Source organism: Antechinus flavipes, chromosome 6, assembly GCF_016432865.1.
Source record: "Antechinus flavipes isolate AdamAnt ecotype Samford, QLD, Australia chromosome 6, AdamAnt_v2, whole genome shotgun sequence".
In the NCBI taxonomy this organism is placed as follows: domain Eukaryota; kingdom Metazoa; phylum Chordata; class Mammalia; order Dasyuromorphia; family Dasyuridae; genus Antechinus; species Antechinus flavipes.
This window is the reverse complement of record NC_067403.1, coordinates 255,765,702-255,793,251: the sequence shown is the minus strand read 5'-3', so window position 1 is coordinate 255,793,251 and position 27,550 is coordinate 255,765,702. Positions and strand designations below refer to the sequence as shown.

The 27,550-nt window shown below is 38.5% G+C and overlaps 1 long non-coding RNA gene across 1 annotated transcript; it reads right to left on the bottom strand.

The window, feature by feature from the left end:
* Positions 1 to 11,826: 11,826 nt before the first annotated feature.
* Positions 11,827 to 16,399, bottom strand: LOC127540796 (uncharacterized). Its single transcript, XR_007948284.1, has 2 exons — positions 16,203 to 16,399; positions 11,827 to 12,548 (listed from the first exon to the last, which is right to left on the bottom strand). It is a non-coding gene; the product is annotated as an uncharacterized LOC127540796 (long non-coding RNA).
* Between the last annotated feature and the right edge of the window lie 11,151 nt (positions 16,400 to 27,550).

Below are 27,550 nucleotides of genomic sequence, written 5' to 3'. Positions count from 1 at the left end.
GTTTGAGGTGGTAAAACTAAGGAGGAAAGACAGACCTTCTAGCTACCTTGCTAGCTGTCAATCAGCTCCAATAAGTACCTATCATGTGCCAAGCATTGTATTAGATGCTAGGAGGACAAGAAGGAGAAAAATCAGTCCCTTACCTTGAGGAGTTCGGTGTCTAAAGAGCTTTGTACAAACAAGCCATGTACAGGATAAATTGGCGGTCATCAACATAGGGAAGATATGAAAATTAAGGGGAACTTGTGTAATTTGATGGGACTTGAAATAGAGCATCGAGGAGGCAGAGATGAGGAAGGAGAAAGTCTCAGGCATGAGAGACGGCCAGAGAAAAATGCCTGGAGGAGGGATGTGAAGTGGACTAGGGAGAAGAAGGAGACGCCAATTAGAGAAAGAGTTTTAAATGCCAAACAGAAGATTTACTATTTGATCATGGAGTGGAAAGTGCGCAACTGGAATGTATTGCATAAGGGCAGCACTGTGGTTTAGGACGATCACATCAGCTGCTGAGTGGAGAGTGTATCAGAACAGGGAGAAACTTGAGGTAGGCAGACCAACCAGCAATCTAGTGCAATGCTCCCTGCATGAGATGATAATGCTTGCATCAGGGTGGCAGCGGTGTCAGGGAGCGGTGTAACAGGCAACATCAAAGACTAATTTCAAGGAACTCCATAAGCACAATCGGTGTCTTTTACATGAAAATGCAAACCATGTATCTAGAATTGTCGTTACTAATGACAGATTGGGATGTGACGTGATGGTAAAAAGTAAATCCATGTAGGAAAAGATAAAAATAGTAATGATGCTATAGGAATGAGGTATGAGAGCTTGAACTGATACAGAAGAATTAGATGGGAAAATAAGGGCTGGTGGTTCTGAAATCCTATTCACACTGGGAATGGGTTAAAGACAGAAAAATACAAATATATACCTAGAGGGGTATAACACACTCCAAAAATCTATAAAGAAAAAGAAAGGGAGGAATAGGTTACGGCTGAGTATAGAAGGGTGTGTAGATTAAGGAGAGAGGGATTATCCAATTTAAGCCCAGAGACAAAGCTCCTGGGCCTGGATTGAAAAGAGGAGGAGAATAGAAAATTAGGGAAGCCTAACATTCTCTGACAAGGAGAATCAAGAAATTCTGGCATTATGACATCTATGAAAGGCTCAAGCAAAGCATTTCATGCTTCATTGAAAGTGATGAGGGATTTCATACACACACACACACAAATAAATGTATATGTGTGTGTATATATATATGTATATATGATAAACACTATAGGTAATATGCACTATATTATATAATATATACTACTATATAATTCACAATATCATGTAAAATATGTTATTTTATAATATATGAGATAACATTATATACAATATTTTATACACTCCAGAATTATCTTCCCTTGACTTCATTTTCCTTTTTTATATTTTATTTAACTTAAAATGATTTCACTTGAAAACACTACAAGACAAGGCTAAAGTGGAGAGAGATTTGGTAAGTGAATTTTGTTCCCAAATGATTGTGTGCTTATACAGCCTGTGAAGCTGAGATGCAATCAAATATGGATCGGTTCTCTGCGGCTTGTGCTAATTCTGGTTTAACAATAAACATCAAGAAAACACAGATATTCCCTCAGTCAGCACCACACCACCCAGAGGTGGAAACAGGTTACCACAAAGAGATAAGTTTTGAATATTATGGACAAGTTCACTTATGAACAATATACTTGATTGTATATTTTAACAGGGAGTATACTGACAATATACTTTCCAGGGATGTCCACATTGATAATGGACTTGATGTATACATTGCCAGAGATAGCTCAGTGTTTGGAAGACTCTGAAGGAAAGTGTGGGAGAGAGGAGGAATTAGACCGAATACCAAATTGAAGGTCTCCAGAGCTGGTATACTGATCTCATTTTTAATATTTATGATATCTGGACAGTCTACCAGCTCCATGACAGGAAACAGAATGGCTTCCATTGGAAATGTGGAAGATGATGGACACAGTTACTTTCTCAAACTAATTTGCTAAGCATTCAAGCTCTACTGCAACTAGAAAGTGATGTCACTTTTTGGTGGAATTGTGAATACATCCAGTCATTCTGGAGAGCGATTTGGAATTATGCTCAAAAAGCTATCAATCTGTGCATACCCTTTGATCCAGCAGTGTTACTACTGGATATAAGCCCAGAGAGATCTTAAAGAAGGGAAAGAGACCTGTATGTGCACGAATGTTTGTGGCAACCCTCTTTGTAGTGGCCAGAAACTGGAAACCGAGTGGATGCCCATCAGTTGGGGAATGGCTGAATAAATTGTGATATATGAATATTATGGAATATTATTACTCTGTAAGAAATGACCAGCAGAAGGATTTCAGAAAGGCCTGGAGAGACTTACATGAACTGATGATGAGGGAAATAAGCAGGACCAGGAGATCATTATATACTTCAAAAACAAGACTATATGATGATCAATTCTGATGGATGTGGCCTTCTTCAACAATGAGATGAACCAAATCAGTTCCAATGGAGCAGTGATGAACTGAACCAGCTACACCCAACAAAAGAACTCTGGGAGGTGACTATAAACCACTACATAGAATTCCCAATCCCTCTATTTTTTGTCCGCCTGCATTTTAGATTTCCTTCACAGGCTAATTGTACGCTATTTCAGAGTCCGATTCTTCTTGTGCAGCAAAATAACTGTTTGGACATGTAGACTTATATTGTATTTAACTTATACTTTAACATATTTAACATGTATCGGTCAATCTGCCATCTGGATGGTGGGGGGGGGAAGGAGGGGAAAAATTGGAACAAAAGGTTTGGCAATTGTCAATGCTGTAAAATTACCCATGCATATAACTTGTAAATAAAAAGCTGTAATTAAAAAAAAAGAAAGAAAGAAAGTGATGTCAGGACTGCTGGTCTCCTGTCTCATCAGAAGAAAACTCGGTGACTTACAAACCATCCAAATCTTGAATAGGTCCTGGGTGGCTCTTGGCCAGGGGAAGCAGCAAAGTGTTGTGTCTTCCCACCCTAGTCTTGTATACCAAATATTTGCACGGCACTTTTTTTGTAGCAACAAAGATCTGGAAACAAAGTAGATGTCCATGGATTGGCAAATGGATTGGGATACATAACCACAGCTAGATCTGAGCAGTGCTTTACAGTTTCCAAAGTGCATGAAAGATATATCTTATTTTACTCCAGAACAATCTCTTTCAGTGTCTTTTTCATAGGCGTTCTCTTCTCCCCGAGTCCTGTCCACGTATTAGCACACATCACCATGTCTGTCAAATACTGTAAGTCCCAACAAATTTCACGGTACTTTTAAATCCAGAGACACTCCCTTCTTTTCCCCTCGGCCATACACAATCATGGTCACACCCACAAGCATGTCAATAACTTGATCAAGTTAAGCCGGGGCAACAAGCATTTAATGAGAGCCTGCTACATGCCAGGTACGGTGTGAAACATTATGAATACAGAGAAATGCAAGAGATGGTCCTTGCTCTCAAGGAGCTCACATTCTAAAATGAGAAAAGCATTGGGCACATCTATGCACAAATAGGAATTAGAACAAATAAACAGGAAATAATCAACAAAGAGAAGGATCAGAACTAGAGGTGATTGGGAAAGAGTTCTAGATTTGAAAAAATGCTGCTATTCTTCAACTGTTGTGACTTCTTATCATTCAATCTCTTCCTCTATTTCACTCCTCATCCTGTTCTTCATCATCGACATGACCTGCATTTCCTCCCTCCTGCTTGGTACTTTCTTAGGCCGTCATCCCTGCTCTCTCTTCACTTTCCTCCTTTCCCTATCTTGACCCTATATCTCATTAAAAAACTCTACCATGTGCTGCTATTGACATCTTGCTCCTTACCATTACTCACTCTCACTCTCACTAATCATGGGATAGCATGGCTTAGAGCACTGTCCCTGGAGTCAAAAATCTTCTGGAATCAAATCTGATCTCAGACACTTATTAACTATCTGATTCTGGACAGTTCCATTCCTACTACTCCTTCCTAATCTCCTTTCCTGTATCATCATCTATATCAAGTCTCCTCATTGTACTTATTCCCCACTCCCTTTTTTTTTTTGTTCTCCTCTCTCCCTCACTTGGCAAACTTATAAAATGGGTTTGACTGTTTGGTTCTGCACACATATATTGTATCTAGGGTATATTGTAACCTATTCAACATGTAAAGGACGGCTTGCCATCTGGGGGAGGGGGTGGAGGGAGGGAGGGGAAAAATCGGAACAGAAGCGAGTGCAAGGGATAATGTTGTAAAAAAAAAAATTACCCTGGCATGGGTTCTGTCAATAAAAAGTTATAATTATTAAAAAAAAAGATTATTAACTACCAAAAATAAAATAAAATAAAATGTATTTGATTATCTTCTCTAAGGAGATAGTTGCTTAATGTTTAACTCCAGACCAAGTCTCTCTTCTGGACTCTGGACCCCAAACCAAGAGCCCAAACCAATCAAACTAGCTGTCGTATAGTCATCTTCAACTAAACATGGCCAAAAGAAATCTCGTTTTCTTTCTTCAAAAACTCAGCTCTTTTTGGAATGTGCATTTCTATAAAGGGCATCTACTTCAATCACTCAGTCTTAGTACCAACTTTAGTACTAACCTCAGCTCCTTACTGTCCTTACCCCCATAACTAATTGTATAAACAATGATCAAATCTTGTCATTTCTCCCTCTACAACATCATACATATATAGCTACAGACATATATATATATACATATATATATATACACACACACATATATTCCTTTCTCTTTATTTCTCACTACACACTAATCTATACTTTCATCATGTCATATCTCAGCCATTGTGATATGTCCTGTATTACCTGATCCCTCATTACCCCTCATATTCTCCCCCAATCCCACGTCACATTCTAAAACTACCCACAATTCCACTGTGGACTTTGGAATGCATATGTTCAGCAGGCAACACACTGGCTTTCATCTGAAATCTTTTCCTTTTCTGCTTCTTCTGGAGCTTCTGGATCTCACAGAGACTTGGCTCCCCTTTGGGGACACTGCCAACTTGGCCACTGCCTCTAATATTGATTATATTTTTCATTCATCACTCCTGACTCATTGAATGAGATGGGGGAGAAGGAATATCCCTTGATCCCCATAATCCTATTTCTAGGCCATCCCTCTACCTCTGTCCCCGTCAAACCCCACAGGAAGCTTTTCCCGATCTCCCTTAAGTTGAGCATCTTCCTTCTGTTGATTATTTCCAGTTTATCCTGTTTGTGGCTTGTTTGTACTTAGCTCTTTAGACAGGAAGCCCCTCAAAATGGGAGACAGGCTTTTCCCATTCTTTTCCCCCAAAGCTGGGCACATAGTAGGTGCTTGAATGTGCGTGGAATGACTCCCAGCAGAGCAGCTACAGGTCTTTTCCTCCTGGTTTTTTTGATCTTACATCAGAGCGAGGCCATTGGAGCTGCAGCCTGGTACCTCTGTGGGCGAGCCCTGGGTCACGCTATAGATGGAGCTAGAGACCAAGACATTCAAATGTCAGCAGCAGAATTTGGCTCCTGAGAAGTGCCAGCTTTTCTGCAGTCAACCAAGGCCGTGACCACACATAACTACACGGCCCAGAAGCGCCTCTGCTGGCTCCTTCCCACCCAGCTGCTTGCACCTGGCCTTCAAGCAGCGCCCCCTAAAGGCCAGTCATTGATCTTTGCCTTTTGACGTACAACTAAAGGAGTCTACCCTGCTGTGGGGAATCTAATGGCTTTTGTTTAATTTCCCCACGTTCTCCAAAGACTCATTTGACTTGGAACTTTGTCGGCTATAATCTTAAAATACTAAAAAAAAAAAAAAAAAAAAAAGTGATATGCAAATGAGCCGAGTCCACAATGCCTTGCTGCCCCTGTTATTGTAGTTCTCTGTGTTTGAACAGACGCTCTCAGTCCATTCATCTGAAGGGCAGTTCCCTGTGGATCTCCTTTACATAAGATCCTCAAGTTAGAGCTCGAACGGACCTCTGTGACCATCCAGTCCAACCTTCCAGAATTTTATAAATTAAAAAAACCCAAATCATTTTATTAAGACGCTGACTTCACAAGGTGATATTATCCCTTTTCTCGTCCCTTTCAACAACCAAATGATTCACATGGGGAAGGAGCAGCAGTTTCTACAGAAATGGACGACTTAGCCCTTCCACGTTGGAGAGGTTGGGAGATGCTGGGAGCTGATTAGAAACAATAAAAGCTGTCACTTAAATAACACATAACATGTGGTAGGCACTGGGTTCTGTGCTTTTCCATGATTATCTCATCTGATCCTTTAATAATCTGGGAAGAAAGGTGCTCTTTTTATACATGTTGGGAAACTGAGGCAAAGAGAGATTTGATGGCTTCCCCAGGTGTCTGGGGCCATCTTCTTCACTCTGAGCTCAGCCCTCAGGACAATACTGGGCTTGGAGGAGGAGGAGGGTAGGGACAGGAGGCGATGCGGTCACTGTGCTGACCAGAGGATCTAAACCTGCAGCAGCTGCTGCTCAGAAAGGACTCGTCCATCATTATCCACGTGAAATGGCTGCCAGCAGACGGAAGCTGAGCCGTGAAAGGTCAGAGCCATTTTGGGTTGAGGCCAGGGGCATCCTGGGCAAAGAAATCTGAGGAAAAAAGGAGCTTGCCCATCTCCAAGAAAGAAGGCAGCTCAAAGAAAGGAGTTTTTCTCCTAGCTCACTTGTCTCACTTATTGAGGGCGACCTTCTCCCTCCTCTGTGGCCACATGTCTTTGACACATCCCCCTCCCTCAGTGTGGAGACCATGGAAAGAGCCAGAAGTCTCTGGCCACACATAACTTTTAGCAAGAAACAAGAGTCTGTTCGGCCCAAGAGAATGAGTCAAGACTAGGCCCACACCCACCCATGCTACCTAGGAGAGCCTGTTAAGCTAGAATTTGAGGAGTTGTCCATGAAGAGCCAACACTCAGGGAGCTGGAAAGTGATTTAGGTCGGAGAGCTCCATCCTGATCTCCGTTATCTGCCCCTGCCCCCAGTACACACGCTTTCTCTTTTATATGAAGTGCCTCACTAGGCCTTCCCTAATAGTAATCCCATCTTCTACCTCTGGGTTGTCGAAAGGGTGGCTGCCTATACTACCTTCCCTCTGCCCCTTGGAATTCATTCTTTGATTCATGGAGGAGCTTAAGCACCAGAAGGACTCACTGCCTGATTCCCCACATTACTACTGGCCCCCTCCCATTCATTTAGCCCTTCTATGTCCGCGGACATGTTATTCTCCTTGTGAAAATGTGACTTCCTTGAGGACAGGGACTGTTTTCAGTGTGTCTCTATCTGCAGAGTGAAGGACAACGTTAGAATTCTTACAAGGTGCTAAGTCAGTGGAATTGATAGACCCAATGATTGTTTAGCAGGGTCCTTAACGGTCCACAAAATTCACACCTTTAAGAGAGATATATAAGCTAGGAGCCTCAATCCGGAGATTCACAAGCCATGATTCAGGAGAGGAGATTCACAGCCAGAGACCGCAGTCAGGCAGAACTAAGGAGGACTGAGAAGTGGGGGCAGGCTGTCCTGTGGAGAACACTGAAACCAAGATCGGGAAGGCTCCGGAAAACTAGCTGAGCCCCAAGTGAAGGAGATAAGATTTGGAAGAGACAATAAAGGATTTGGATTTTAATCCCTGGCTGCATTTGAGGGGATTATCACTCTGAACAAAAACGAAGGCTCCTCCCAGAAGTCCCTGCCACCCCCCAAGAAACCTGCTCCCAGAGAGCATTATATTCTAGAGAAGAACATTACAGGACAGTCCCTGGGAAGTGCCAGACCCATGAGGAATGATCTTAATTTGGTGTAATGTGTACTAAGTATATGGGAATTAGAGAACCATCATCTCATCAATTCCATTGAGTTAACACCTTGTTTCAAGTAGACTTCTCCAGAGTTCCGGCCCCTCTCCGAAAACGTGTTGAGAAATATGGTATAAATTATTGTTCTAAGGCCAGTTTCTGTCAGACAGCTTTCTAGAGACAGGGATTGTTTTATTTTGTTTTTGTTTTTGTTTTTACCCGTAAATTCTAAGTGTTTAGCACAATGTCCAGTTCACAGTAGAGGCTTAATAAGGCCTGTGAATTGATTCTTTAATTAATTTGACCGTTAGGTGGCACAATGAACACACAGAATGCTAGATCTGTTATCAGGAAGACCTGAGTTTGAATGCTGCCATTGCTAACTCTTTATCCCTCTCAGGATCTGTTACCTATTGGTAAAATGGGGATAACCCAAATCACACGACTATTGTGGGGATCAAACAAGATAACACATTAAAGCACTTTGAAAACTTTCAAGCAAAATAGAAATTCTAGAAAGTATTATTAGTAGTAATAATAGTAATTAACAAGAAGGAAAATTTGTTGAGTACAATACCACCTTCCTGACACATCGCAGGAGCTATGCAATTAATATTTGTGTTATATATTTGTGCTGTCTAAATGATAAAACATAAGCTCCTTGAGGGCAGAAAGTGCTCCATTTTTGAATCTATGCCTCCATTGCCTGGCACATGGTAGGTGACATAAAAAATGGTGGTTGAAATATATACTGTTTCCGATTCTTTTTGTACAGCAAAATAACGGTTTGGACATGTATACTTATATTGTATTTAATTTATACTTTAACATATTTAACATGTATGGGTCAACCTGCCATCTGGGGGAGGGGATGGGGGGGAGGAGGGGAAAAATTGGAACAAAAGGATATAACAAATAAAAAGCTATAATTAAAAAAAAAGAAATATATACTGTTGAAGTATTAAGCAATAAGTAGTTTGCACCCAAGATTTTGGGTTCCGTTCTTTCCACATTTTTCTTTCTCTCTTTGCTCTTCCAGAGCCCTCCAAGGATCAGCTTATTGGCTAATCACTCACAACAAGCCTAATTTTTCATCTTGTTTCTCTCTTAAGCCTTGGAATGAATGTCTCCTGAGAGACAGACCCTTGTGAGTATGTTGTAATTCACAGACTTTTATGTAAGGACAGTCTCCTGCCTGCATGGGCCTAATTGATCCAAGAATGTTGCCTGCTCCAGTTTTCCACTTTGCACATATTTCTTTTTGCCCTGTATGTGGACAGAGCAGAAAGCAAATTGTCCGACCGGTCAGTCCAGTAGCATTTATTAAGCACCTACTCTGTGCCAGGCCAAATACTACCAAAGACTGAAAAAGGTTTAGGCAGAAGGCTTTAAAGATTAAAAAAAAAAAAAAAGGCTTAAAGGCTTAAAGATAGAGGTTTCTGGGGGAATGCAGCATTGAGAAAGTAGGTATATAGAATTACTCTAAAATCCTCCTAAGTGTTTCTCCCCATCACTTACTTTGTCCTGTACAGAGAAGTTTCTGCTGCGTGATGTAAGATGCTACCATCAGTCCCTAACAGGGCTGTCCGTGTCTCTGAGACTGTGACAGCTCCACCAGGACTTTCTGCTAGAACTATCTGGATTTCATTCCCAGCTAAAGAAACCAGAAATGCTATTTCCTGTGCCCTAGGCCAGGCCCATCAGACACTCCCCACTGAATATCCTCTCAACTATCTTTAGTGATAAGAATTGGCATTTATATGGCACTTTAAGGTTTCCAAAGCCTTTTCCATATCTTATCTCATTGGGGTTTCCCAATAAGTCTGAGAGGTAGGTGCCATATTTATCCCCATTTCACTGATGAGAAAATTGAGCCTGAGGGCAATTAGTAAAACTTCCTGTGGACTCTGTGATCCTCTGGATATGCTGGGTCCCGAGTACAGAGGGAAGTAAGGAGTCCCTGACCCATACCCCTGGTGGTCTTGGAGCTGCTACATTCCCAAAACAATCCTTGAAGTCTGACTCTTTGAATGCCTCGTTTTCTTCAAAGCTCAGGCAGATACCACCCTCTAGGTGACGCCTTTCAGTTGCTGCCTCCTCTTTGTGACTCCCTCTCCATGCCTACCAATGACATCTTATTTATTTGGGGCTCGCCCGTATTCACTTCCCCTTCAGGAACGCAAGCTTCAGGGCAGGGACCGTTAGTCGTTGTGCCATTCTTTCCAGTGGCTGGCACAGAAGCTGGCACATCATAGGTCTTTTGCAATACTTATTGGCTAACTGATTAACTAACAGGGAAATCTTAGGTGACTACAGGCTGCCTTTCAAGTTCTCTTTAGAGGGCCAAGCTTATTTCGAGCCTGGGAGGATCCCATGTGGGCACATCAGTGTCAGTGCCATTCGGGCATTCCAAGCAGCCCAAGGTGGGGAATATTAGTAGATCTATTCATGTTCACAGGAAGCTCACACCAAGAACAGTTGCAACTGGGAAATGAATTCCTCTTCTGGATCATCTTCCTGATTCTGGAGCCTCCCTGGTTAGGGAATACATCCTGTGGGGAAAAGAAGCGATCTAGAAATTAACCCAGTAATCTGTCCTTACTGGGTCTAGCTCTGGAATGGGCTCATGGATAAGTGTGATCACATTAGGCACATAAAGGTTTTTCTGTGTTCGGGCTTTTTCTTTCTCCCTTTGTTCTTCCAGGGCCCTCCGAGGATCAGCTCATTGGCTAATCACTCACAACAAATTCAGAAGATGGTATAGATGAATGGTCATAAGGAACAGGGTCTCCCCTGTAGAAGGATAACCAAGGAAATCCTTATTGTATCCACAAGAATGGATTCCCATTCCCAAGAATATAGTCTCAAAGGACATTGTTAATTTTAGAATTTCTACCCAATCTGTTCCAAAAAAAAAAAAATTGTACACAGGTTGTGAAGGTAAAAGACACACCGTCACAGAAGGAAAGTTAAAGGTAAAGGTTGTATGGAAACCAGTTGGCAGTATAAGAGAAAAAAAAGGTTTTAACCACTTGGGATGAGTTTCTTCTTATAGTTGAGCTCTGAACTAGCACTGGGTTTTTTAGCAGCCAAGGCAGAACATGCTGGAGCATGAAGCTGATTTTCTGAGGAAACAAAAATATCAGAATGTCCAGAGAGGCTAACTTCTCCTTGAATAGTCAATTCAATTTAACAAGCATTTGCAGTACATGATGAATTGAATTCTCAGGGCTTGGTTGACTATATTTCCCTTCTTTTCGAGATATTCTTCACTAACCTTAGTGCCTAATAGGTTGAGTAACATGAATTTATAATGGACCAAGTCATCATGTTTTAGTGTCTTTCCCTAGCTCTGTTCAACTGCATGTGAATAAACTACAAGAGAAAAGAAGGCAGATGTTAGGAACAATCCAGAGCTGGTAATGGTGGTAGAACCAAAAAGCAAGAGAGTGAGTGATTAATACAGAACAGTGTAGCCTTGAACTGGATAAATATGGGGGTAAGAGAAAGGAGGGAAGAAAGGGGTCAAAGTTACAATGATCTAAGAAAGTAGCAAGGGAGGGCAGGAAATGAAGGTCAAGGCAAGAAATTAAAAATCCAGGCAGGTTGAAGAGGAATAAGACAGAAGTAGAGATGGAACAATAAGAAGTTATGAACATATAAAGGAACGGGAGAGCTCTCTCACATGGATCAAACAATCATGGAATTAGAACATTTCTGGGTAATATTGACAAACAAGATGTAACTATCCCTGTGTACAATTGAACTGGAGACAAGAAATGGATCGTGAGATTTTAAAAGCCTGATCAGTTTGAAAGTAAAGGTGTTTGAGGATGCATCAAAAAGGGACAGGAACTGGGGAAGAGGCAATTTACTCCAATGCCTCACAAAGGAGGAAACTGAGGTCCAGAGATGCTAAGTGACCCAAGAATATATAGAGAAGTAATAAAGATGAGATTTTACTCTATAATGATTTTAATCTTCACACTAAAGATGCACTCTCAAAAGTACAGATAGATTTGTTGGTTTCCCAAGAGACTCTGGTGTCCGAAGTTATTTTCTTAGTGCAGGCTTTATTTACTTTCTTTTGTATTTGTATTTCTTATTTGAGGACAGGATTAGTTTACTAGTCCAAGAAGATATAATCAAAAGGAAAATTATAAATTGCGTCAGCACCTTGGCATCAGAAGTCTTATAATCATTTAAATAGAATTTCCCAGAGATATTTTTCTTACAACTCCATGCAATATCTTAATTATTGAATAATACAAGATAGTATAAGGGCGGCATCTCCCAGAAGACAACACTTCTTTATATAGCCAAGTAGAGGAAAGGAATCAATGTATTTCTCTTCATTTTAATTGGTCTCCTTTGGAGATGTGCTGTTTAACCTTTCAGATTATTAATTGGTTGAATTGCAGAGAATCTAGACCTGTCTAGTTAATTCCACCCTCTCAGTGGCCAGTGGCCATTCTCAATCAGGAGACATCGGATCTAACTTCAAAGCAAGAAAATATGATGAAAACTTGACCTAAACTTGACTTCAGAAATATGGACCAAAGTCTTAAAGAAAACATTAGACTGTGCTTTCTGTTTCTGCCATGGCAGGAGGGAGCAAGGATGGAGTGATCTGTTCATCTTTACGGGCATTTTCCCTCAAAAACCATGGTCTCTTCATCCTGTATAGAGAGAAAACAACATTTCTCTCAGTAATTAAAGACAAAACTTATCCTAATCAGACAAAAAGATTCTAGAACCTGAGGGAAGAAAAGTTTCCAGTTGCAAAGAAATGTATGTGATGAATCATGAAGTAGATCTGTATGAAACAACACAATCAATTCAGCAAACAATAGATTACATATTAGTAGATCTTGCTATTAGTAGACTTGCTATGAACAAGATTCCATAGAGATACCAAGACAAAAAAAAAATCCCTGCCCCCAAGAAGGTGATTATCTAATGGTAAATTATCTGAATGGTAAAGGGATGAGATATACACAGATAAGAATAAATTTGCGTCCATACAAGGGACTGTCTTTTTATGGTACAGCCCTCTCGTACGCAAAAATGAGAAAGACAGTGTTAGAACTGGTTATTTCTCATATTTTGGGCAGATGAAAATATATAAATCTGGACCTGGAGGAAAAAGGAAAAACTGGCATCAAATGATCTGTATTCTTGTTTTAAATTGAGTAAAGAGAGTTGAACAAATATGTGTGCACACACAAGAAGTTTGGCGTAGAAATATATACAATCAACTGGAAAACAACTGATAATAATCACAATATGGGTTGAAAGAAAGGAATGAAGTATACAAGCAAAGGAAATTTGCTAATCTTAGAGACAGAAATAAATGGGGGTGAGGGTAGGAGGGGAGAGAGGTTGTAAAAGCTAAGTGTAACAACCACGCTAGCACCCAGGACACCCCAGAATCAGCCCGAGTCAGGATAAGCAAAAGTCCGTCTTTATTCTTGGTCTTAGATTCAGGATTGAACAGGATGGAAGCAGAATCTCTGCAACCACCTTCCTCCTCGCCACCACCAATAGTGTGTCCCTGGCTAGCTTTACTCCACCCCCTAGTCCCTCCTACAATCCTCTATACACCAATCATTGAGCCAGTAGGGATGGTGGAAAGGACCATTTTCCAAGCATATGCCCATAGAGTATTGTCTAGTCAGTAGTTAGCCTCAAGCGCTTGGCAGTCCTGACCTCAGTGCATTGAATTCAATAGTTTCAACCCTCTACAGCTAAGTAGATATCTATCAATTAAGACATGGCTGGACAAACTGGTATGTGAATATAATGGAATATTATTTCATTGTAAGCAATGATGAAAGAGATTACTTCTGAGAACTCTGGGTAGTGAAGTGCAGTGCACTGCAAAGTGAAGTGAATAGAAATAGGAAAACATTTTAAAATGTTTACTTTTTTAAATCATTTTTTAAATTACATTTTTTTAAATATAAAGAACAAAACACTTTGAAAGAATTAAGAACTCTCAGCAGGGCAAGACCAACCTCGTGTCCACGGGAGGGAACATGGCACCCACCTCCTGACAGAGAGGTGAAGGACACAAGGACAAAAGGAAAACAATATTTTAAAGGGTAATATCAGTTGTCATTTTTCTTCATTAAGTTTCTTTATTGAAAGGATTTATTTTCTTTTTATTTTTAATGAGAGGTCTGGGGGTACAGGGCAGAGCAAGGATTAGCAAGAGTAATGTTAAAGAAAAGAGGAGCATGAAACTTTTTTTTTTTTGTAAAATGCACAGAAGGGAGCAGGTAGAAGAAGGAAGAATGACTAAGGAGGACAGTTTTGTGAATAATATTGAATTTTAGATGTAGATATAAGCATATTGATATATATATATACTAGATCTGTAAAGAAACCAGTATGAAACGGACTTTCAAATTTCCTATGTAATCCTATTTTTCAGTTCTGCTATGTATATGGAAATGCTAATTTTTTTCTCATGGACTATTTCAATTCAGAATCAAATATATTAAAAAACAAAGCCCTAAAGCTTTTCCCTTTCTAGATCCCCTCCCTCAGTGATCTCACCCATAGCCATGAGATCCACTTCATTGCTCTGCATCCACCGTCATTTCCATGCAGTGAACTCCAAATCTATATTTTACCTTTAATTTCTCCTTAGATTTCTATTCCAAATATTTCCAATGCTTCCCTGACTATCCCCATCTCAATGTCATGTTGATGCCCCAAAATAACATGACTAAAACTGCTTATTTTCACAGAATTCCCACTATTCACTAAATGTTCTATTTATCTTCATTTAGAAGGACCAGTGATCTTCTCAATTCCCCAGGTGCATAACCTTTGCAAGTCCTTCAATACTCCCCAAGCAGTATGGTTTATATTTGTCCCCTTTTCTCTTTCTCGACTGCAGCCTCCCTGGTTCTTATGCTCATCTTTTCTAAATTAGATTCTCAAGTGATTTCTGCACCACCACCCCCCCATTTCCTTCTCTCTCCTATCCATCTGCCACATCATTAATCTGTTATGCAAGATGATGCTTATGTCATTTCATCTCATCAAAAATCTTCTGTGGCTCACTATTGTTTAGCAAATATAGTCTGCAACCACCTTCCTCCTCTCCACCATCAAGAGTGTGTCCCTGGCTACCTTTACTCCATTCCCTAGTCCCTCCTACAATCCTCTATACACCAATCATTGAGCCAGTAGGGATGGATTCAATGACTTCCATAATTGCTTCAATCTCCTTGTTCACCTTGTCTCTCCCTGCTTCTATTGAGTTAGCCCATATGTAGCCAGACTGAACATATCTCCATCCTTCATTTTCATGTTTCACTCACCATCTTCCTTTCCTTCAAATTTAGGTGTCACTTTCTCATTGAAGTCTTCTCTGATTCTCCCAGGGGGAGGAAAAGAGAGTGAGCTCTACTACTTTAAATTTTTTGTCACTTCCCTTCTTTGCAACTACCTCCTTCTGCTTTGTGTCATAATTATTTTTATACTTCTCGTGTTTTATACTATTTTATTGATTATTGGAAATATTTTCTCCTTCATCATCTCCTGAAGAACAAGATGTGTTTTCTAGCTCTTTGCCTCCTCAGCATGTATCACAGTATGTTGCGCAAAGGAGGTACTTAATAATATTTGTATATTTTAAGATAAGAGAGAACTGAGGTGATGCATATAGAATATATCTAGATCTTCAAGTACTTGATGCATCACACTAATTATTATTGTAACTATTTAGCAAAGGAAAGATATTATGAGAACCTAGATAGAACAGTGGGTAGAGCAGCAGACCTAGAGTCAGGAACAGCTGAGTTCAAATGTAACTTCAGACACTAATTAATTATAGCCTCTGTCTGCCTCAGTTTCCTTAACTGTAAAATGATGATAATAATGCCACTTACTTGTAAGTTGCAAATAAGATATTTGGAAAGTGCTTAGTACCTGGTACATCGTAGGCACATACATTGTAGGCACTTAATAAATGCTCTTCTCCTGTCTTCCTATTTAAATGTTTGTCTTAATAAGATACAAATAAGATATTTGGAAAGTGCTTAGCCCAGTACCTGGTACATTGTAGGCACTTAATAAATGCTCTACTGTCTTTCTATTTAAATGTTTGTCTTATTTTAAAGATAAAGGCATAAGAAGAAGACATTTGGGGCTTGATTATGGGATTTAGGTTTGTGATGAACCTATTGAGGCAACCAAAGATTTTCTACAAATATTGACGTATTCTGAGCCAGAAGAGGCCTGAGGAACAACCCAAAAGACCCACTCCCCATCTTTAGTCTTCCCAAAAAGTTACACCTTGATAGGTGGCAGGAGCTGACCTGTTCTCCGTCTCCTGAATGGTGTCCAGAAATGGAAGGCCACGCGTCTCAGTCAGGAAGTAGACAGAAGTTGCAGAAAGGATTGGTACCATCCCAAACAACAAGGGCTTCAGAATCGAGGCATAGTTGCTGATGATGAAGACAACGGGAGCCAGAAGCGAACCAAAGCGATTACTGAATATCCCAGCACTCATGCCTATTTGTCTGCAAGCAAATCAAAGTAGAACACAAGTTAGAAAGTAAGCCCTTTAAGAGTACAGGGGCTGTGCTGCTTTTTTATTTCCCCAGAATCTGACATAGTGTTTTTCACATAATTGTCTGCAAATAAAATGAATAGATCTTAAACTTGACCTGTTCAAATGTATATGTTCAGCAAAGAGCAGGTAAACATCTGATTCATCTGAGTACCAAAAACTGCACAGTCATGAAAATTGTACAAAGTAGATCACAGATCCAGACCAAGTGACCTCTTCATTATACAGAGGAAGAAACTTTCCAAAATGTTATACGATTTGCCCAATGTCACAAGTTGTGAACATCTTCTAACTATACAATCAGTGTCCATTTCACACTACCTTACTGACTTAAAGCCTTCTGGGAAAATATGAAGAAGGCTTTGTTTTATAATACTCTGGGTTGCCCTCTTTAACATTGTGTGTTAAGAGTGATTAAAAAAACATAGTGCTGAACATGTAAAGAAAGGTAGTCAGAATGTTGGGATATTAGTTAGGTAGAGAAATGGAAATCTTCCTACTGGGGGAAAAGGGTTTGAAAGGACAAATGACTGGACTAGGGAATATATCAATAAAGTATGCAGGAAATCCTTCCTAGTTGATCCTGAGAAATCCACAAGTGTGTTAACGTTTGTTTAGGATGGAGTGATGGTTGCTGTTCTGTTTTCAAAAAGAACCAAAATGCCATCATCATCTTAGAGTCAAATTACAATGTGTCCATTGTGGCTGATCAGCCCCATAGGAGCTCAGAATGCTCTGACACAGATCAGGAACAAATAGTCCATGTGAACATTTGGGATGGATTTTCTCCATTTGCACAGATCTCATTTATTTTTTGAGTCCCCTTTGCTCATAGAACACAACTTTGATGAGGTCGCACCATTCTGATGGTCCTGTGCCAGTCTCCCATGTCATGCAAAAAGTCAATGTTCTTCAAAGAGTCATTGAGAAAGAGTCATTGAGAGAGAGACAGAGGGTCTTCTAGCCATTAAGTGAGCACTTGTCTTTTCTGAATTCTCCATAAAATAATCCTTCAGGCAAGCACACATTTGACATTTGAACAACATGGCCAGTCCATTGGAGTTGCATTCACTGAATTAGAGTTTGAACAGTTCAGAGTTTAGTTCAAGAAAGGATGCACTGTACTAAGAAATGAAGATGCAGAGACAGAAATAAAACATTTTTTGCCTTCAAGGAATTTCCTTTCTGTTTATTTTGCACTGAAGGAAGATAATAAAAGAATTGAGTTGTGCTAATCAAATAACATATATCATTTCTGTTCTGGGGCTAGCATGCCTAATTGATTTACTTAAGTTGCCTATGTCAAAGATGCATAATGGGGCAGGCTGGATGGGAGGGCCTGAAAGCCATAGTCATTCTGTACTGAGCAATACAAATCATAAAATAGTTACCTTTTCTGTTTAGATTTTTGTTAGCTCAGTCATTGATTTGACTTTCTCCTAAAATTTGGAGATATAAGTCTAGAAATTTAAAATTTAGGTGAAGCAATTAAGAAAAGCTTTTTTAAAATCATGGCATGGAAGAAGACATACTCTAAGATTGGGGAAAAGTAGAAAAAGATGCAAAATGAGATTTGAAAGCATATAGAGAAAGAAAAGTAGAAGACTATTGTCAAGAAACCTCTCATCTCAGCTCCACTGTCCAGAGTGCTGATTCGTCTCTACCAGCAGTTTCACTCAATTAGTGATGTTGTCAGATGCCGTCATTGAAGATGAATATGGCATCAAAGTGAGCTACCACACTGATGATAAATGACTTAATCTTGAATATTCTCTAAGCTAAGACTAAAGTGGAGGGAGATGTGGTGCATGCTTTTTTGTTCATAGATGATTGTGTGTTCAATGCTGCCTTTAAGGCAGAGATGCACCAGAATATGGCTGTTAGTGCTAATAAGTTGAATTGAAATAAATTTCATCTCCATGGGCTCTATTTCCAAATCAATGACTTATTATCACTTTACCTGTCTGAGTTCATGATATGAGCAGTTTACCATAGTTAACTTTCTGTATTCTGGTCACATCATCTTTCCTGAACTCTTACCTGATTTCAGTTGGGTAGAGTTCTGGTGTATAGAGGTAGAGGCAGGACATGGCCCCTCCCAAGGCACCTTTTCCGAGCATACTGAGTATCATCTGAAAGACGGGCATATCTGAGGACAAACAATGGTCAAATCAACAGTTTATTCAAGATTAGTGGGAGGCTCTGTTCCTCAAGAATGAAGGAAAGGAAGGAAGGAATGAAAGAAGAGAGGAGGAAAAGAGGGAAGAAGAAAAGAAAGAACAGAAGAAACAAAGGGAGAATGGAGGGAAAGATAGAAAAAAGAGAGAAGAAAAGAAGGAAATAGACATTTATCAACTGTCTATGTGGCAGGAAATGCATCAAGTGCTTTATATAATCTCACTTCATCTACAGGAATCTCATATCTTTACAACCACAGAAGCAAGGGCTATTCTTGTCCTCATTGAGGAAATTGAGACAGAGGTTAAATAACTTGCCTACAGGCACACAACCAGCAACTGACAGGATTAGATTTAAACTCGGGTATTCTTGACTACAGGTCCAGTATTCGATACACAGTGCTAGCTGGGTGTCCCCCAGGCTGGTATTTTCATTCATTTGCATTCCTTTTCAGAACAGGGAATTCTCAAGCTATGAAAAGTTTCTGGAACTATTTTCTATTTATTATTGACTATTTTTATTATTAAGTCCTGTTCTATTTAGAAAGCAGGGCTCCACATGCAGCCCTCAATACTCATTGTACAGCCAGTTAATGAGTCAGTTAACATCTTCCTGTAGCCTTCTACAAGGTATCGTCTTTTCCTTCAGTTCCTCACCATGGTGAATTTAATCAAGCATCTTGCCTTGCCGAGAATGTTTTGTCTATTGATACATAGGTAGAGGAAGATGTATCTCCTGACTGGTAGAGAAAATACTAAGTATCTCATTTTATCTTTGCAACCCAATATGTCCCATATATTATAGATATTTAATAAAAATTGGGTTATTTTCATCAAAGTTTTTCACCTTCAGAGAGGCCTGGAGAGTCTTACATGAACTAATGCTAAGTGAAATGAGCAGAACCAGGAGATCATTGTACACAACAACAAGACTACACGATGATCAATTCTGATGGACGTGGATCTCTTCAACAATAAGAGGATTCAAACCAGTTCTAATTGTTCAATGATGAAGAGACCCACCTACCCCCAGAGAGAGGACTGTGGGAACTGAGTGTGGAACACAATATAGCTTTTCACTCTATCTGTTGTTGTTTGCTTGCATTGTGTTTTCTTTTTCAGGTTTTTTTTTTTTTCCTTCTTGATCCGATTTTTCTTGTGCAGCAAGATAACTGTATAAATATGCATACACATATTGTATTTAAATATACTTTAACATATTTAACATGTATGGGACTACCTACCATCTAGGGGAGGGATGGGGAAAAGAAGGGGAAAACTTGGAACTTGGTTTTGCAAAAATCAGTGTTGAAAAATTACCCGTGCATGTTTTGCAAATAAAAAGCTTTAAATTAAAAAAAAAAAAAAAAAGAAAAAGCACTCTTTCAGTAGCAGAAGATTATTAAAGAAAAAAAAAGTTTCTCACCTGGAGGAATAAATATGTTAATGATGATCATGAGTCCAGGAAAAAATGTTAAGAAAAACAAGGTAAAACGGCGTCCCAGATAAGACATGCTGATGGATGCCAGTAGTTTTCCTGGAAAATCTACAAGGGCAAATATCACTTGGACCCAGTAAATGCTGAAACCAAATTTCTGCAAGTCCAAACCCACTCCATAAATGGAGAAGCTACACGCAAACCTGGAAGCAGAAATATTTATTATAGGCTATACTCTGGTACATATTTTAATTTTTCATTTCAATCCAATGAAATGACTCTTTAGCTATGAAATGAGAATGGTCTTGAATCATAATCCCAGAATCTCAAATATCTTCTTTTCCCCCTATTGTCAAAGTTCTAAACCCCAGTTTTTTCAGGTCTATCCATCTGCAGAATAATAATGCTTTTAGGCTCTAAATTGTAGAGTGACTTCTTCCAGTACTTTGGTAGTTTCTTGAATATTTTGGGAACAAACAGCTGGCTAAAAACAAGACCACTCACCACTCAAGCATGATACAGAATGTTGTCAGACGTATTCCCGGGGTCCGGAAAAGGTCTGTGAGAAAAGGGGAAGTCTTCATGGCTTCAAGGTCCTCCTCAATATAAGACATCACCACCTAGCCAGGGCAGAGGAAGGAGACATTTGCTTAAATTAGGGGCTTTTGAAAGAAGTGAGGGATGGGAAGAGTAGATCACTGCTCTTAAATCAGCTTTCCTGGCAGAGATACTGTCATTGTCAAAAGGTATGGTAACTGTCAAAACACCAAGCCCTGCCTACAACCATCTGGCAAATCAAACTATGCCCTCCCCATGCTGTCAGCCCACCCAAAGATTCAGCCATCTTATAATGTCATTGAAAGCACTATGGAAAATTAGATTCTAGGTCTGGAGTTGGAAGGTTTCTCTTAGACTTTCCAGGCCAAATGCTTCATTTCCCCATGGAGAAAACTAGAATGAGCGATTTGTTCCATGTCACAAAAGTGGTAAGCAGTAGGGAGAGGAGAGACTTCACTCATGGATTCTCTGACCAGAAACCTTCCCACTATTCTATACTGGGGGCCACGCCTCTGTTTAGCTTCTTCCTCCATGGCCACCATCATAGTCTCAATCAACACTACTGAAGGATGATTGTTTCTACACTTTGAAAATAGCAACGCTTGCTTCCTGTTATAACCTAGAAGGCTATAGGCTAAAAGGAAAGTCTGAATTGCCCCCTGGAAAGGTTTCCAGCTTTGCACTCTAGCTACTTGACATCTTAATGTCAGAGGGCAACTTCCTTTTTTTTAATTTTTTTTTTAAATAACTTTTTATTGACAGAACCCATGCCAGGGTAATTTTTTACAGCATTATCCCTTGTACTCACTTCTGTCCGATGTTTCCCGTCTCCCTCCACCCCCTTCCCCAGATGGCAAGCAGTCCTTTACATGTTGAATAGGTTACAGTATATCCTACATACAATATATGTGTGCAGAACCGAACAGTTCTCTTGTTGCACAGGGAGAATTGGATTCAGAAGGTAGAAATAACCCGGGAAGAAAAACAAAAATGCAAGCAGTTTATATTCATCTCCCAGTGTTCTTTCTTTGGGTGTAGCTGCTTCTGTCCATCCTTGATCAATTGAAACTGGATTAGCTCTCTTTATCGAAGAGATCCACTTCCATCAGAATACATCCTCAAACAGTATCATTGTTGAGGTATATAGTGATCTCCTGGTTCTGCTCATTTCACTTAGCATCAGTTCATGTAAGTCTCACCAGTCCAGAGGGCAACTTTCCAAATCTTGTACCCTTAGGGCCAGTTTCTACCTCTGTATTCTAGGGTCAGATGGAAGCCTAGAATCCTACCTTCACACCATCAACTAAAGCAGAAAACAAAATCAAATGGTAAAACCTGCCAAAACAATTTAAAATTTATGGTACAGAATTCTGAACTCTCAACTGAGTATCTGGACAAAGAGATCATCAGTTCCATTTCCACTGTGCATACCCTTTGATCCAACAGTACCACTACTGAGTCTGTATCCCAAAGAGATCACAAAAGAAGGAAAAGGATTCACATATGCAAAAATGTTGGTAGCAGCCTTTTTGTGGTGGCAAGGAGTTGGAAATGGAGAACATGCCCATTAGGGAGTGGCTGAATGAGGTATGGTATATGAATACTATAGTATGGTATATGGAATACTATTGTTTTATAAGAAATGATGAGCAGGCTGATTTTAGAAAAGCCTGGAAAGACAAGAAGAGATGCTGAGTGAAGGGAGCAGAACCAGGAAAATATTGTACACAGTAACAGCAAGATTATGTGATGATCAACCATGACAAATATAGCTGTTCTCAGCAAATTAGTAATTCAAGACAATTCCAACAGACTTTGAATAAAAAATGCCATCCATCTCCAGAGAGAGACTTAGATGTGGATTGAAACACACTGTTTTCACATTTTCTGTTGTTATTTGTTGCTGTTATTATTTTTCTTTCCCAACAAAGCTCATTTGAAAATATATACTTAAAAATTATGAAATAAAAATAAATAAATCCAGATCGAAATTTCGGCACAACTCATAAGCTCAATGCACAATTTCTTTGGCCACCAACCAATTGATGGGGGTCTGCCTTATTTACAATATAAATTTTGTATAAATCTTAGACATTAGACATCCTTCCCAAAAAATCTACTGCAAAGATTTCCTCCCAACTAATTGCTTCTTTTCAATATCTGCAATGATTTTGTTTATGCAAAAAGTTTCCATTTTTTACATAATTTAAAATGATTCATTTTATGGATATATTCACATCTCTCCATTGTTTGGTTAAAAAATTTCCCCTGATATGAACTGGTCTCCAAATCAAAAGTCTCTCTTAGAAGAATTTAAAAGAAAACAATCTTAAAAGAGAGTTAGAAAAAAGTAGGGAAAGGAAATGATAGATTTACAAGAGAGTTTGGGAAAGGAAACACAGAAATTGCTTGAAGAAAACAACTCCTTAAAAATACATTTGGTGAAATGGAAAAATATATACTGAAGAAAACCATTTCTTTAAAAATAGAATTGGCAAAATAGAAAAAGAAAACAACTTCTTGAAAATAGAACTGGTGAAATGAAAAAAGAGAACAAAAATTTCCTCTCTGAGAGAGTCCATTGGTAAGTATATTATCTTAAGAAGTCAAAACAAAGAATTGTTCTTTATACATCAAAATATTCATTGTAGAATATTTTGTAGAAGAAAACTGGAAACAAAGTAGATTTCCATTGACTGAATGGTGACTAAACCAATTGTAGAATATGAAGAATACAAGATCATTTTTGCTACAGAATGTTTATTAGCTATATCCTCAACTCTCTTTTGTGTAAGTCATTTAAGATTATAGACCTCCTCCAACCCTTTGTGGAAATAGTTGGCATGGAAATACTAAGTTAATAACTCCCCTAGGAAAGGATTTTGAGAAAATAGTGGGTTAGCTATTTAAAAAAAAAAAAACTTTCAATTTTCCAAATTTCTTCCCCACCCCCACAAAAACCTATCCCAGAACATCACATCAGAGACAATGCACAGTAGCAGAAATAAACAAAAATCAGATAAATCAGTTGTCATTGAAAATAATCCAAGACACTGGAAAAGACCAGACCTTCAGAGGTTCCTACTGATTGAATTGCAAATACCTTCAGGCTGTTTCTGTGAAATCTATAAAGAATAAACCCTGGGGGCAGCAAGGTTGGGAGGCAGCATGAATCTCAGGAGCTTTCACCTCAGAGATAGTGTTGGATTTAGGTCAGAAGGCTGAATAGGAGAGGATTAAAGGAACTTCCACTGTTGAGAGATACCAATCATAGCTATACTGACGAGAGATGTTCCAAACTGAGGCTTTGTGGAAAAGGATATAACACACAGCTGGCAAATGCAGTAACAGAGGGGCAGGAACTCTGCTGGCTTGTGAACACTTGCAGGAGAACAGAATCCCTGGTTTAAGTTCCAGGGCAGAAGATAGCTGTATTTGCAATTATTCTAGGAACCCCAAAAAGTAATCTTTATTTTGTTTTTAGTATGATGAAGTTATATAATGCCCCCACACTCAGGTCCTTTTTACTGTTATTTTCTGAGTTCCTTCCTGTCCAAACTTAGGCTCTCTTTTTCACCATTAAGCCACTGCTAGGATCCTTAACCACACTGTTGGGTAAATGATCCTGTTGCTAAAAACAAAATAAAAATTAATTCAAAAAAAGGAAAAAGAACTGAACCATAGATAATTACTATGAGGATAGAGAAGATCAAGGTTCATATTCAGAAGAATATAATGGAACCAAAAGAGCTACTCTTTTTTTTTACAATGAGAAGTGTCAAAAAAATCAAATAAGGGGGACTGAGAAAAAAATAGAAAAAAAAAGAGCAATCCAAGAAAAGAAGGTTAACTAACTTGAAGTAGAGAATCAAACAATGAAGGAAAAAAAGAATTTCTTGAAAACTAGAATTGGGCAAGTGGAAGCTAATGATGTTCTAAGACACCTAAAAATAATAAAGCAACTTCAAAAGAATGAAAAATAGAAGAAGGTGTGAAACATCTCCAAAACAACTGATTTGGAGTACAGATGAGGAAGAGATAATATAAAAATAGCGAGACTACCTGAAAATTATAATGAAAAAGGAATCTTGATACTATATTACAAAAAAATCAAGGAAAATTCTAAGTTCTAGAACAAGAAGGGAAAGCAGAAATAGAAAATAAAAATAATCAATCACCACTTGAAAGAGATCCCAGAAAGAAAACTTATAGGAACACAATTGCCAGTTGCAATATTCCCAGGTCAAGTACAAAATATTGCAAGCAAAAAGAAAAAAAAAACTAATTTAAATATTATAGAGCTATAGAAAGAATTCCACAAGACCTAGCAGCTACTACAATGTAGAACCATAGTTCTTAGAATATCATATTTCATAGAGTAAAAGGACTAGTGATAGGATTCTGACTGTTGCCCCCAGAAGTCCAGCTCAAGCCTCACTCAGGCTGAGTCCTAAAGATATCATTAATCATGGATCTCACTAAACAGTCCAACATATTCTATGGCCACGTCATCAGGTTATCACATGATGGTTACCACAAAACATAACACAGATATCAGCCAATAAAAAAGGTAGCAACAAGATACCAAAAAGGACACTGGAGCAAAACCTAAATAAATCTTTCCCCTAACATGGTACTGGTGCAATTCCACTTATTTGTTGTCTTTGAGTGAACTTATGCATTACCATACATTAATATCCCCCTAAATGGGCTTTTCTCTATGCATAGTTCTCTTGAGATTTTATGGCCTCCCCATATTAGCAAAGTTCTCTAACTTCAACATTTACATATCATGTGATGTAATCAGTATCATTTACTCTTCCTTCCCTTGCTTTGATGGGCTGCTGACTCCTTCAGGAAGCTTGGTCCATCCACTGAGTGTGTAAATCCCATTAAAAATGCCTTTGCTTTGGTTGGAGACCATCTGAGCCTGAATTCTTACAGAGGCAACACTGTGACACACACCTGATGCCTCAACACTGGGATTATAACCAAAGATAACTTACCCAGCAAAGTTAAGTATAATTCTGAATGAAAAAAATAATGGACATTTACTGAACTGAAAGACTTTCAGGTATTTCTAATAAAAATAAAAGAACTTAATGAAAAATTCAACATATAAATCCAGAAGAAATATAAGGTACATTAAAGACCAATTATAATAGACTCAATAAAGTCAAATTGTTTACTTTTCATAAGTAAAAATGTTATCAGTATTCCTATGGCTGTTATCATTATTTGGGTAGTTTGAAAGAAAGGTTCGAGATGAGCTATATATAGTGGGGTAAATTTTTTTTAACTGTGTAGGAAGAGCTAGAAAAGGAGTACTTATCCCATACAAATGATTATAAAAGGAATAAATGATCAAAAGAAGCTAGTAGAGGGGAAGTTGGGCAGTAAAAGGAAAGCTGGAACAACATATATATTCTGAATACTTGTGAACTAGAATATATCTTTATTCTAATTCAGAAGTAAATAAGCAAGTCAAGATAGTGAAAAAAGGAGAGAATAAGGGAGGGATTCTTAGAGGGGCTGGTAGATTAAAGAATAGGAGGGAAAAATAGCAGGTACAAGTAGGAGAGTAAGGATAGATAGGGTAAATGGGATGAGAAGATTAGTGAGGAAAAGTGGAAAGGAAAAAAATACATAAGAAGTAATTGTAACTTAAAATGAGAATGAGATTAATTTGCCTTTAAACTAGAAATGGATAGTAGAGTAAAAATTTGCTTTCGATAATATGTTGCTTTCAGGAAATCCGATGAAAAGAAGAGATACCCACAAAGATAAAATGAAGGGTAAAAGTAGAATTTATTACATTTTTAAAATACCATGATCTCAGAAAAAGTTAAAGCTAAAATAAAATAAGAATTATTTGAACATAAATGTAAAACACTTTTTATACAAATAAAGTCAGATCTAAAAATTTGGAATAATATTTAGATAATGCCCATGTAATAGGTAAAGCCAATAAAAATTTTTAAATGGCAATTTTATCTAACCTATTTATTCAAAGCCATTCCAAATTAAATTACTAAAAATAATCTATTGAGTTGGAAAAAATAATAGCAAAGATCATTTGGAAGAATAAGAGGTCAGGAATTTCAAAGAATATTCAGCAGTATCAAACCTTAAGTTGTATTATAAGGGAGAGCATTGTTGAAATATAAAATAGATAATTTTATCTATTTTAAGTTAAAATCTTCTTGTATAAGTAAAACCAATGTAGCCAAGAATAAACAGAATGAAGAAAATGTTGGGGGAGACTCTCGGAGACCCTCTCAGATAGTGTTGGAATATGACTGTGAGGTACAAAATGATGAGCTGATTAATTTAAAACATGGAAAGACTTGGACCTATGAAAGAAGATGCTATCAATCCTCAGGAAAGGCAATCACATAGTAGAATCTTACTTATGTATTTAGAGGTATATGTTCACAGATATTTATGTAGATATATGTACATAGCAGAGAACAAAAGAAAATCTACAAGGAAGCAAATAAAAACTGGATAGTTTTGAAAACGATGTGTAGTATTTATTATATAGATTTTATTGCAATAGAAATTTGTTCTTTTATATTGAATCCCTCAGGTTCTGCTGTATACATGTCAATGTTCTTTTTTTTTTCTTTTCTCATTTTGAATTTAAGTTTAAAATGAATTTTAAAAATTTAAAAGAAAAATAGAATATAAAAAGCCAACTCCCCTGAGACGATATACTCTTGTGAATAAGGTTGGGGGTACAATGAAGATTTTCCTTAGCCTTACTTCTGGAGTGAGCTTTCTCCCCTTCTCTTTCTGCCCATTTATCCATGCTACCTTCTGAAGACTCTTCATGGCCAGAGGAAGTTTGTTATGGGTAGCGAGCCAGCAAACAGATTCTTGGAGAAACCTGATACAGAAATGAGAAAAAGGATGAAACCC